At 40.6% G+C, this 12,689-nt stretch overlaps 3 non-coding genes across 3 annotated transcripts; all 3 read left to right on the forward strand.

The window, feature by feature from the left end:
* The first annotated feature begins 11,136 nt into the window (after nt 1-11,136).
* On the forward strand, nt 11,137-11,267 carry LOC118007196. The gene has a single exon (XR_004678324.1). It is a non-coding gene; the product is annotated as a small nucleolar RNA SNORA63 (small nucleolar RNA).
* Nucleotides 11,268-11,529: 262 nt separating this feature from the next.
* LOC118007215 lies at nt 11,530-11,708 on the forward strand. The gene has a single exon (XR_004678338.1). It is a non-coding gene; the product is annotated as a small nucleolar RNA SNORA81 (small nucleolar RNA).
* A 330-nt stretch (nt 11,709-12,038) lies between these two features.
* LOC118007191 lies at nt 12,039-12,169 on the forward strand. Its single transcript, XR_004678319.1, has one exon. It is a non-coding gene; the product is annotated as a small nucleolar RNA SNORA63 (small nucleolar RNA).
* Nucleotides 12,170-12,689: the final 520 nt, after the last annotated feature.

Consider the following 12,689-nt stretch of genomic DNA (forward strand, 5'->3'; position numbering starts at 1 on the left):
TGTGTGGGATTATATCAGGGCATTTTATTCTGTTCAACTGATCTATTTGTCTATTCTTTCACTAACATCATACTGTCTTGATTACTGGATAAGAATGTCTATGGTTGAGGCACCTGGGTGGCTCAGTCGTTAAGCGTCTGCCTTCGGCTCAGGTCATGATCCCAGGGTCCTGGGATCGAGCCCCGCAACGGGCTCCCTGCTCCGCGGGGAGCCTGCTTCTCCCTCTCCCACTCCCCCTGCTTGTGTTCCCTCTCTCGCTGTGTCTCTCTCTGTCAAATAAATAAAATCTTAAAAAAAAAAAAAAGAATGTCTATGGTTGGGGCGGGCTGGGTGGCTCAGTCGGTTAAACATCTGCCTTCAGCTTAGGTCATGATTCTGGAGTCCTGGGATCAAGCCCTACATTGAGCTTGGAGCTGAGTCTGGAGCAGGAAGCCTGCTTCTCCCTCTCTGCCCTTCCCCCCTGCTCATGCTTGCTTGCTCTCTCTCTCTCGTGTACTGTCTCTCTCAAATAAATAAATAAAATCTTTAAAAAAAAAAGACTGTCTATGGTCACTATGTATGTGTATATATCAGATATATGTGTGTTTTATTAGATTTTGTTATCAGTGTTATACTCACTTCATAAATAGAATTTGGAAGGTTTCCTTACTTCTGTGCCCAGGATAGAATCAATAGCAACCAACGCATCTGTTCCTTAAAGTTTGTCAGTAAAATTTTCCCATGAAATCATATAGTCATGGTGCTTTTGTGGATGGAGTTGTGGGAAAATACAGTATTTTCAACATCTATTTATTTTATGGTAAACAGTCTACTTACTATCTTTTCTGGGATGTTTTGATAAATTATATTTTCTTGAAATTTCATCTGTTTCATCTGGGTTTTCAAATGTATTACATAGAGGTGAGTAATGTGATCCCATACAATTCTATTAATTTTTTGCTTCTGTAATTATTTCCCCTTATTTTTATTTCGATTGTACTTCCTCTGTCTAGCCAGCTGTCTTTTCTATTGTTATTTTTCATATATTTATTAGTATTCCCATTTCTATTTTCTAATTTATGAATTGCTTCTTTTATCCTTCCACACAACCCACCACATGGGTGTTTATAGCAGTTATATTCATAATTGCCAAAATTGGAAGCAACCAATATGCCCTTCAGTAGGTGAATGGATAAGTAAACTGTGGTACATCAAGACAACGGAATATTATTCAGCACTAGAAAGAAATGAGCTACCAAGCCATGAAAAGACATGGAGGAAACTTAAATGCATACTGCTATGTGAAAGAAGTAATCTGAAAGAAGTGATTACTTAGTGAAAGCAATAAACAGCTACTGTACGATTCCAACTATATGACATTCTGGAAAAGGCAAAACTATGGACACATTTAAAAAGATCAGTGGTTGCCAGGGGTTATAGGGGAAAGAGGAATGAATAGGCAGAGCACAGAGGATTTTTTGGGCAGTAAAACTACTCTTCATGATATTACAATTGTGAACATACATCGTTAAAACTTCGTCTGAACTCATAAAATCACACCAAGAATAAACTCAAACATAAACTATAGACTTTCAGTGATAATGATGTGTCACTGTAGGTTCATCTGTTGTAACAAATGTATCACTCTGGTGGGGGATGTTGATAATGGGTAAGGCTGTGCATGGGTGGGGGTTGGGGGGTACATGGGAAACCTCAGTATCTTCTGCTCAATTTTGCTATGAACCTAAAACTGCTGTAAAAAAGTCTACAGACTTGCAACTAGAAAATGAATAAGTTCTGGAGATCTAATGCCCAGCATAGTGGCTATAGTTAACAACACCGTATTATATACCTCAAAGTTGCTAAGAGATTAGATCTTAAATCTCATTATGCACAAAAAATAATTATGTGACTTGATAGAGGTGTTAGCTGACGCTATTCATATTGCAATATATAAATGTGTCAAATCAACACATTGTACGCCTTAAACAATGTGATATGTCATTTATATCTCAGTTTTTTTAAATACCATTAGAGAAAAAAATCAAGTCTATTTAAAAATTGTATAATTTCGGTTTTGAGATGATTAGGAGGACTTTCTTAATATATGTTTTTCACGTTCTTGAAAACACTAAATTTTGTATTCTTCTTAGCCCACATCCCTTTATATTCTAAGACAGCTCCCTTCCCTTCTTCCCCTCAGAGCCTCTAAAAATTAAAGGTCATGAAGGGTTCCTAGCCCTAGAGCCCACGAGAGAGAAAAGCCCACGGACCACAGGAGGACACACCTATCCGACATCCACGGGCCTAAGGAGGCTGAGGACAGAGCCCACACCTCCCCAGCCGCAGACAACCTAAAGGGCGGAGGAAACCGATTGGCCAATCGCAACCACTGTAGCTCAGCTCTGTTCTTTGATTGGCTTTAGCGGTGACGCCCCCCCTCCCCGAATTCCTTGCTTGGATTGGTCTAGTTCTTGCTTCTGACCTGGACGGTGGCCAGAGGAGGACAAGAGACTTCCAGACGGAATGGAGGGATCATTTGGGTAACATCTGAAACGCAGTCGCCCATCACCAAGCAAGCGGGGTCCCGGGACGTGGCGGCGGCCTCTGTGGTCTCGGTGTTGCTGATGGCGGCCGAGAGGAACCGGTGGGAGCGCCTCCCGAGCCCGCTGCTGCCGCCGAGGTAACGGTTGCGGTCTGGCTCGGGGGTGGGGGATGTTTGGCCTGCCGGCGCAGAGAGAGGGGAGGAGGCGGAGGAGGGCCCGAGGAAAGATCTGCGAGAGCCGGGGTTCTGCTTTCAGCCCCACCCCCGAAAGGGAGTCGTTTTACACCCAGCCCTTCCCTTTCTTCCCCTCCCTACGTTCACCCTTCAGCCCGCCTTTTGCCTCAGTTTCTCTAGTGGGGGGCGGGGAGGTGGAGGACAGTGGAGCTGGGCTTGCCATTCTCCATGCTCCCCTCGCCGTAGAGTTGCCAGATCTGGCAACAGAAATGCAAGAGGAGGGGGGCCTGGATTGCTCAGTCGGTTAAGCGTCTGCCTTTCGCTCAGGTCGTGATCCAGGGTCTGGGGATGGAGCCCCGCCTTGGGCTCCCTGCTCAGCGGGGAGTCTGCTTCTCCCTCTCTCTCCCTCTGCCCCTCCCCCAGCGTGTGCTCTTGCTCACGCGCGCTCTCTCTCAAATAAATAAAATCTTTTTTTTAAAATACAAGATGCTAGTTAAATTTAAATTTCAGATAAACAATAATTTTTTAGTATAACTATGTCCCCAATATAAAGAGAAATTTAAATATAAAACATTATTTGTTATTTGTCTGAAATCGAACTGGGTGTGTTGTTTTTTACCTGGCAACCCTAGTCTAGAATAACACTTGGACACCTCCTAACCATTTACAGCCTGCTTAGGGACACAGCAGTCCCTATGTGGAGAGTGTTGTTGTAATCCATGTTCTGATGAAACCCGAAGAGACTCGCCTAACGTTATGCAACTAGTGGGTAATGAGGCCAGGACACCTTAAAAACCCATTTCAGTTCTGCTGTCCTTCATCAGGAGAAGACTCCTGGGGAGTTCTTTCTTATTGTTGGAATAAATCCAGTTAACAAAAGCAAACTTACCTTTCAGAGGGCTGGAGAGTTAGTTCTCCTCTATAACATTTACTTTATATTTTAGGGAAGAAATAACTGTATTAAACTGTCAAGGAATATAGCTCTTTGATGATGAAAGTATATTTTATAATTAATAAACAATGTCATATCATTTGGCTTTGATGTCAGCAGACAAGGTTATATTCATATGTATTGCAGGAGATCCATACATCACTATGAAGGTAGGGATTAAGGCAGTATATCCTATAGAGGCTAAGAGCTCAAATTCTGGAATGAAACACACCTGGGTTCAAAGCCTAGTTCCACCACTTTGATGGCAGTAGGCAAGTTACATAATATCTCAGTTTCCTCTTCTTTAAAATATAGATGATAGGGGCGCCTGGGTGGCTCAGTCGTTAAACATCTGCCTTCGGCTCAGGTCATGATCCCGGGGTCCTGGGATCGAGCCCCACATCAGGCTCTCTGCTCAGCAGAAAGCCTGCTTCTCCCTCCCCCACTCCCCCTGCTTGTGTTCCCTTTCTCGCTGTGTCTGTCAAATAAATAAATAAAATCTTTAAAAAAAATAAAAATAAAATAAAGATGATAATAATTGTATCCACTTCATAGGATTGTCAAGTGCCTGGGACATCGAAATTAATTTTAATTTTTAGCTATTAATTTTAGCTATTATTAGCTATTACATTTGACCTTTAGTAAGTGTGAATGTTTGACATACTAAATGATTCTATCATTTTTTTTTAAAGATTTTATTTATTTATTTGACAGAGAGAGACATAGCGAGAGAGGCAACATAAGCAGGGGGAGTGGGAGAGGGAGAAGCAGGCTTCCCGCTGAGCAGAGAGCCCGATGTGGGGCTCAATCCCAGGACCCTGGGATCATGACCTGAGCCGAAGGCAGACGCTTGACGACTGAGCCACCCAGGTGCCCCTGATTCTATAATTTTTAATTTTTAAATTTTTATTTTAAGTTTTAAAAAGCCAAGCAATTAAAAATATTATGGATATCTGAGCTTCAGTGAAAAGAAATGTCCCGCTAAGCAAGGAGCCCGATGTGGGGCTCGATCCCAGGACCCTGGGATCATGACCTGAGCCTAAGGCAGACGCTTAATAACTGAGCCACCCAGGTGCCCCTCTAAAATACTTGTTTTAACCATTATTGAACAGTACATTTCTTTTTTTTTTTTTAAGATTTTACTTATTTGAGAGAGAGAGAGAATGAGAGACAGAGAGCATGAGAGAAAGGAGGGTCAGAGGGAGAAGCAGACTCCTTGCTGAGCAGGGAGCCCGATGTGGGACTCGATCCCGGGACTCCAGGATCATGACCTGAGCCAAAGGCAGTCACTTAACCAACTGAGCCACCCAGGCGCCCTGAGCAGTACATTTCTTTTCACTGAAACTCAGATATCCTGGGATCATGACCTGAGCCACCCAGGCACCCCAAGCCTTGTAGAATTTTATATTTCTTGGCATATTGTTTTATTTTCTTAGTGTTTACAGTATTAAAATCATTTACTTGCAGCTGCACCTGGGTGACTCAGTTGGTTAAGGTCCGACTCTTGATTTCAGCTCAGGTTATATCTCAGGGTTGTGAGATCAAGCCCTGCAGAGGGCTCTGCTGCTGAGTGTGGAGCCTGCCTAAGATTCCTCTCCTTCTCCCTCCGGTCCCCCTCTCCCTTCCACATGCCTGCTCCCTATTGCGCTCGCTCTCTAAAACAAAACAAAACAGTTTACTTGCAGACTATTCCCTAAAATTCCTCTTGGGAATTTTTTGCAGTTTTTCTTCAAAAACCTACAAAACCTTTCCATCACCTAAGGAGGAATGTGGAATTATGAAGATTGAAGTTCTAATCTTAGCAACTACTGTTTACTACCCCAAGTGATTATAAACAAGTCACTTATCATATCTGATCCTTGATTATTTGTAAAATCATAACAAAAACTTGATTCCGCACACCCGAGGGTTATAAATGCTGTCAGTTATTACTAGCTATTTGTCCACCAGAGAAAACTGCAACCATGGATGAATCCAACTATTTGTCTTCTTTGTGCCTGCATCAAGCTTCATAGAAGAGCTTGAGAAACTTGTACACTGAGAACACTTGACACTAAAAGAAATTCTTGGTAGTCGACTTCACCTGGGCATTCAGCACCTCATTCTTTCAATTTATACAATTGCTGTTTCAGATTCTCTTCACTCTTTGCAAACCTCTGACATCCCTTACAAGCCGCCCTCAGCAAATGATCTCAGTGTTAGGGAGGAAATAGAATACCTGAGTTCTGAGCTTCCTGCCAGCAAACATTAGTGTTTCCATCCCACTACCAGTGTTGTCCTTGTCATACCATAGTTCAGTTTGGAGTCCCGTAGTCCCATGGTAGTTTAATAGAGCACAGGCTCTAAAGCATTTTTCCTAAAAATGATATTGTCCCATTCACTAGGGACTGTGTTGTCCTTCCTCTTCCTAGATTGTGGGACTGCACATCACACTGGCTTCTTACTCCACCTGTCAGGCCACCCAGAGTTTGAGGCTGGAAAACACACACACATCATTCAGCAACACACTGATCAATTTCCCCTCTGAGGGCTTCAGCTGGAGAAATTTTCTGCCAGGAAGTTCTGGGTTTCATCCTCAAGGAGAAAGCTGGGACCAGTGCTTTCAAAATTCAGACATGACATAAGGTATAGAATGCTTTTCTGTTTCCTCAATTATCATGTTTTTGTGAAGCCTCATTTAAACCTGCTTTTCTGTCTTCAACAGCATTTTCTACAGATGTGTTTTATTACCAAGTAGAGCTTTGCATTCATAAAGGCTAAATATTACTTAACTATTCCCCTAATGTTATAAAAATGGGTCTCACCCACACACTAGGTCTTCCTGTACCCTGTGCTGATCCCTTCCAATGTATTTTGCTTGCTCCTCCTCATGGTTCACTAGGCTCTGTCCTCCATATCTGTAGCCACTTCCTTGGACACTGGGACTAAAGATAGAGCTGTGGCCCCAGCAGACACCGGCTGGCTGGCTCATGGTTTCTCCTTCTGACTCACACCCTGGGGACTTGAGTTCCCATGATTTATTGTTGAGTTATTTCCTATTCTCTTTACCATCCTCTGATGGAAGTGTTGGTTTACCTAGAGACTTAAGCACCCCATAGAATCATGGATCCAAGCACAGGAAGGACGATGACAGGTACTCATCCTGGCTGCCTCGTACATGTGTTGCAGCCCCCAGTCCCACCGTTTAGCATCCTCACTAAGTTGTTGCCCAACCTCTTTCTAACACTTCAGGAAGCTGGAAATCCATCACCTCCTGAAAGTAGCTTAGTATAGTTTCAGTCAGCTGTCCATTAGAAAGTTCTTCCCTCTAAAGAGAGCCAAAATAAGTGCTTTCCCAAATAGCCCTCATAATTTTTCCCCAGGTTAATTTTGATCTTTGGTGCACAAGGAAAAAAAATCTCACCTAGTCAACCCTTTTTTATTTAAAATTGTTAATTTCCAGATTCGTTTAATAAATTCTGATTTAAGTGCCTTTTCTGTCATCTCTCATCTTCTAGTAAATGAAAACATATCTACGTATTTCTCACAAGAGATTCTTGGGCTTGAACAAACTTTTCACTTTACCTTCCTCTTTTTAAAATTAATAATTGGCATTGATACAGCTTCAGATTAAAGTACTTAAATTTAGCAGAGCTGGAGCTCCTGGATAAATCAAAGGCCTCACCCTCAACTGCCTGCAGGGGGCTGGCCCAGTGACATAAGTGAGTAAAAAAGTTAAGAAAAATAAGGAGAGGTAGAGATCCAGTGATGTGCAGTGCATATGCCCATCTAAAGCAGGCAGCCATTCGCTAGTTGCCACCAGAGGATAAGGAACAGGGTTACAATCTACTGATTTTTCAAGTGAAGGTGGAAATTTGGATCTGCATATGAAATTTCCTCAGAAAACATCTAATTCAGATTTAAAACACTGTGCAAAACAAAGAAGACAAAGGAGCTGCCAGTTTAAGACCTCTCTTATTTCTCTTCTATAAATTATAAATGTTAGTAGGCTTGATATTTGTATTTTGAATTTTTAATAACTTAATTTGAAATGTTTTTGGACTTATAGAAAAGTTACAAAAGTGGACAAAGAATTCCAATATTCTTTACCTAGATTTCTTAAATGTTACTATTCATAACACATTTATTTTATTCTCTGTATATAAATACAGTTGCACATATCATATACTCACATAATGTTTTTCTGAAGCATTTGGCAGTAAGTTACTGACATTATGCCTCTTTACGCCTTAATATTTCAGCATGTGTTGCCTAGAAATAAGAGCATTGTCTTACATCATAACACAGTTATCAAAATCAAAAAATAACAGATGCAATATTGTTATTTAGATTTCACCAATTGTCCAACTAATGAACGTTTTACCAAAACAAAAAAAGGGAAAAAAATGGTTTACTGGTCCAGAATCACATATAGCATCACATGTTGGATTTAATTGTTATGTCTCTTTGGCCTCCTTCATTCTGGAACAGCTCCTCAGTCTTTGTCTTCCATGATTTTAATAGGTTAGATGATGAAGTGATTTTTGGCATTCATGAGTGTATCCATAATAGAGATCTCTGCATGTACTAAAAATACATGAGTAGAGGATGGTGCCAGAGAATGGAGGCCAGGTTTTTTATAGAACATCCCTCCATTGTTGTTTTTGTCGTTGTTTTTCCAGTACTTCACACATAGATTCAGGCTATCCATTTGGGGAAGAAACGCACAGAAGTGATGTGTCTGTCTCAGTGCATCGTATCAGGAGGCTGGGCAGGCTGCACTCTCAAGCATGTTGCCCTGGAGGTGGCTCAATCCCACAGAAGAACTCTGAGATCAGTGTAGTCAGTCCAGCAGCCAGCACAGTGTATTTACATCTGTACCCTCAGTCATTGCTTAATGGCTGTCTGCCAGGGGAACATAAATCCTCAGACACTTCAGATTTTACAAAAGTGAAGAATAGCTTAAGATTTGGTGTAAAGAACCTTCAGAACCTTCTTTTTAATTATTGTCCATATGCAAGCATAGAGTTTTTGTTTCAAATTAAACAGGAACTAGGTTTGCAGATATGGTTTGCAGGGCTCTATCTCACCAGACAGAGAAAATAAAGCTTTCTTTTCTTTAAGGTAGACAGAATCCATGCCCTTTGTGTTATTAAGTCTAAATGCAATTTTGCAGCATGAAAACTGCAATGATCTGTAATTAGTTGGGACTCTTCATAGTTTGTGACATATCTGTTGCATGTTATCTGTTTTCAAAACTCACTACTATTAGCTATGGAAGCTTTTCTTAAAGCTGTAGGCTTTATGAAGATCAAGGCTGTATGTCATAGTTTCCTATTGGAAAGATTTCGGGTTTTTTTTTTTATTTTTTTTATTAACATATAATGTATTACTTGTTTCAGGGGCACAGGTCTGTGATTCATCAGTGTTATATAATACCCAGTGCTCATTACAACACATACCCTCCCCAATGTCCATCACCCAGTTATCCCATCCCCCCAACCCCTTTAGTTTTAAAGTAAGTGATAATCAGTGAATATATAACAGAACAATTTGCCTACTTATAGGCAAAATCAGAACTTGGTTTCCCTACTTACATGTCCTGCACATAGAAGAATAATGCAGGAAATGTTTGTCTGGGTTCTTTGAATATCTAACTGGTATCTCCAGGAAACTGAGGATCCCAAGTTTGTAAAGGCACAAAAATCTAATTAAAAATGAGACACTGAAAGGGATTTTATCATGAAGCAGTTTGATAATTCTGTAAGCTTAGAAGTGATTCTGTGTTAAAAGAATCACTGCTTAGGGAAGAATGAAGGGGGGGAAATCGGAGGGGGAGAAGAACCGGGGGAGACGAACCATGAGAGACAATGGACTCTGAGAAACAAACTGAGGGTTCTAGAGGGGAGGGGGGTGGGAAGATGGGTTGGCCTGGTGATGGGTATTAAAGAGGGCACGTTCTGCATGGAGCACTGAGTGTTATACACAAACAATGAATCATGGAACACTACATCTAAAATTAATGATGTACTGTATGGTGATTAACATAACAATAAAAAAGATTTTTAAAAAAAAATCACCGCTTAAAAGCTGTTTGTGGACCAGAATCTGAAACTAAATATGAGCAGTTCAGCATTTAGCTGTGTGCTTAAGAAATTGCTTGGTAGAACCTGTTTTTCTACAACATAATAATTTAAGCTTTGACTTTTAGATCCAAACAGCAATCCTGGCACTTGACTACCGTATGGAAACAACTTGTTATGACTGCATTGTGGAAATGGTGTTTAAAATGAAACGCACAGCATACAAGCTGAAATGGCACTTATAGCTGTTGGTATTGCAGGGAGAGCATTCAATATGTTAAATATGAGATATCTTTGTAAGTATCACCATATTTTTCAGAGGGCATTTTTACACTAGTGATATTTGAGGTATGGGAGGGAAAATAATTACCTGTTTAAGCCAATTGCCATGCATGAATATCTAGACATGATACTAAGACTTTCCTTTAATAAACTTTATGTTTTAGGACAGTTTTAGGTTCACAGAAAAATTGAGAAGATAGTTCAGAAAATTTCCATATACCTTCACCAGTTTCCCATATTATTAACATCTTACATTAATATGGTACATTTGTTAAGATTACTGAACCAACCAGGTGGCGCCTGGGTGGCTCAGTCGTTAAGCATCTGCCTTCAGCTCAGTCATGATCCCAGGGGCCTGGGATCGAGCCCCACATCGGGCTCCCTGCTCCCCGGGAGGCCTGCTTCTCCCTCTGCTGCTCCCCTTGCTTGTGTTCCCTCTCTCCCTGCCTCTCTCTCTCTGTCAAATAAATAAATAAAATCTTTAAAAAAAAAAAATTAATGAACCAACCAACCTTGATTACAATATTATGAACTGAAGTCCAGAATTTACTCTGATTTTCTTAGTTTTTACCTAATGTCCTCTTTCTGTTCCAGGATCCCACCCAGGATACCACATTACATTTAATTGTCATGTCTCCTTAAGCTCCTCTTGGCTGTGATAGTTTCTTAAATTTTCCCTGTTTTTGATGACCTTGACAGTTTTTAGGAGTCAGAAATTATTGGTCAGATACTTAGTAGGATGTCCTTGTATTGGAATTTGATGTTTTTCTCAAGATTAGACTGGGGTTATGGGTTTGGGCGGGGGGGGGGGGGGGGTGGAGACCACAGAGGTAAAGTGCCATTTTCATCTCATTATATTAAAGATTTTTCTGTTGATGTTGACCTTGGTCCCCTGGCTGAAGTTGTGTTTGTTAGGTTTCTCCAGGTAAAGCTACTCTCCTCACACACCCCTTCCATACTGTATAGTCTTTGGAAGGAAGTCTCCATGCACAGCCTACACTTAAGTAAGACTTTTCTTTTAACTTTCCAAAATGGATCCAGATGCTTGTTTTGGATGAAGCAGATAAAAATGCTGAGTCCAGGGATTAAAGGTCAAATCCACAAGACCTACTAGAAAGTAAATACAAGTATTCAGGTGTGCACATGATTCATCTATAGCTGGCAGGTTGGGTTACTTGTTACAATGTAGCTGTGAAGTGCTATATTGTCCTTCCCCCTGCTGAAAGCAACTGTTTCCTACAATCTCTGTCTAGCTCCATTCTATAGTAAGACAGGGACGCTTGGTCTCAAACATTATTCCTCTATTATTATTATGAAAACTGTTATATCTACTTAATTGATATGTCAACATAATTAGTCGTCTCTATTTTTTTTTAAGGTTGGGTTGCTTTCTGCCTTAATGTCAATCAATATGTTGGAAGTTATCAAGAAGTTCAAATTCTGATGAAGAAGGAAGAATTGACCTATGAAACGGTCAATATTTTATAATATTTTTGAAAAGGGGTAATGTTTTTTTTGTTGATATACATAAAAATTATGGCCAGAATTTTTTTTTTACCTTCTTACTTAAGCTCTGTACTAAAATTGCAGAAACTAGTATCATGCCTTCATATTTGTAATAAAGCCAGCAAAGTAAACACAAGAAGAAAAATAACTATACCAGATAGTAGAAAAACTGAGATGAACCTCTTTCTTAAGTCCAGCATACTTTGTTCTAAGATTTGGAATGATAATATCTGTATTTAGGCCAAATTAATAGAATAAATTTCTAACTGGTCCCTTCCAATGATAGGATGAGAGTTAGAAATCAAATGGTTTTTTATTCTGACTCTGTTAGGAATTATCATTTTCCTTTCTGAAATACTGGAGGGAAGAAAATAGTATGTTCCTTGTGTCAAATGACGGACTACACATGCTGTTCTTTTTCGGAACACAGCTCAAGGGTAGACTGGCTTCTGAGAAAACGCATGCCAGGAATTTCAGTATCTGATGTGATAAGAGTAGTTCTTCCCTAGTATTGTTAGTTAAGACACTGTTAACATCTAATTATTTCCTTAATAAACTGATGCAGGATCTAGTTACAATGTAGCTGTAAAGTGCTGCCTTGTCTTTGCCCCCTGCTCAAACTAAAGCTGTTACCTTTCTAGCCCTGTCCGCCATGGTGCTTAGCAGCCAGGGATGCATGGTCTCAGACATGTTTACCAAGTAAAACACTGACTTGAGGGGCACCTGGGTGGCTCAGTCATTAAGCGTCTGCCTTCGGCTCAGGTCATGATCCCAGGGTCCTGGGATCGAGCCCCACATCGGGCTCCCTGCGCAGCGGGGAGTCTACTTCTCCCTCTCCCACTCCCCCTGCTTGTATTCCCTCTCTCGCTGTGTCTCTCTCTGTCAAATAAATAAATAAAATCTTTAAAAAAAAAATAAACACTGACTTGATGAATGACTCATGAGAATTAAGGCTTATTAATATTTTGCAGGTGGTGACAGAAAGAAAGAGACATTATCAAGAAGGAATTCAGATAAGGGATAAACCACATTTTGATTACTACCAACTTACTGGTATTTCAATTCTTTATTTAATTGTATTTATCTACCACAGTTGGTTTTGAGGGGAAGATTTTTAGCAGTCTTGGTCAGCCCTAGCTGTGTGAGGGAATGAAGGCCACACTCCACAGTGAGCTCTATGATTTTTGTGTGGTTCATGACTATTTTAAGG

Source organism: Mirounga leonina, unplaced genomic scaffold, assembly GCF_011800145.1.
Source record: "Mirounga leonina isolate KUSES-001 unplaced genomic scaffold, KU_Mleo_1.0 Mir_115, whole genome shotgun sequence".
In the NCBI taxonomy this organism is placed as follows: Eukaryota; Metazoa; Chordata; class Mammalia; order Carnivora; family Phocidae; genus Mirounga; species Mirounga leonina.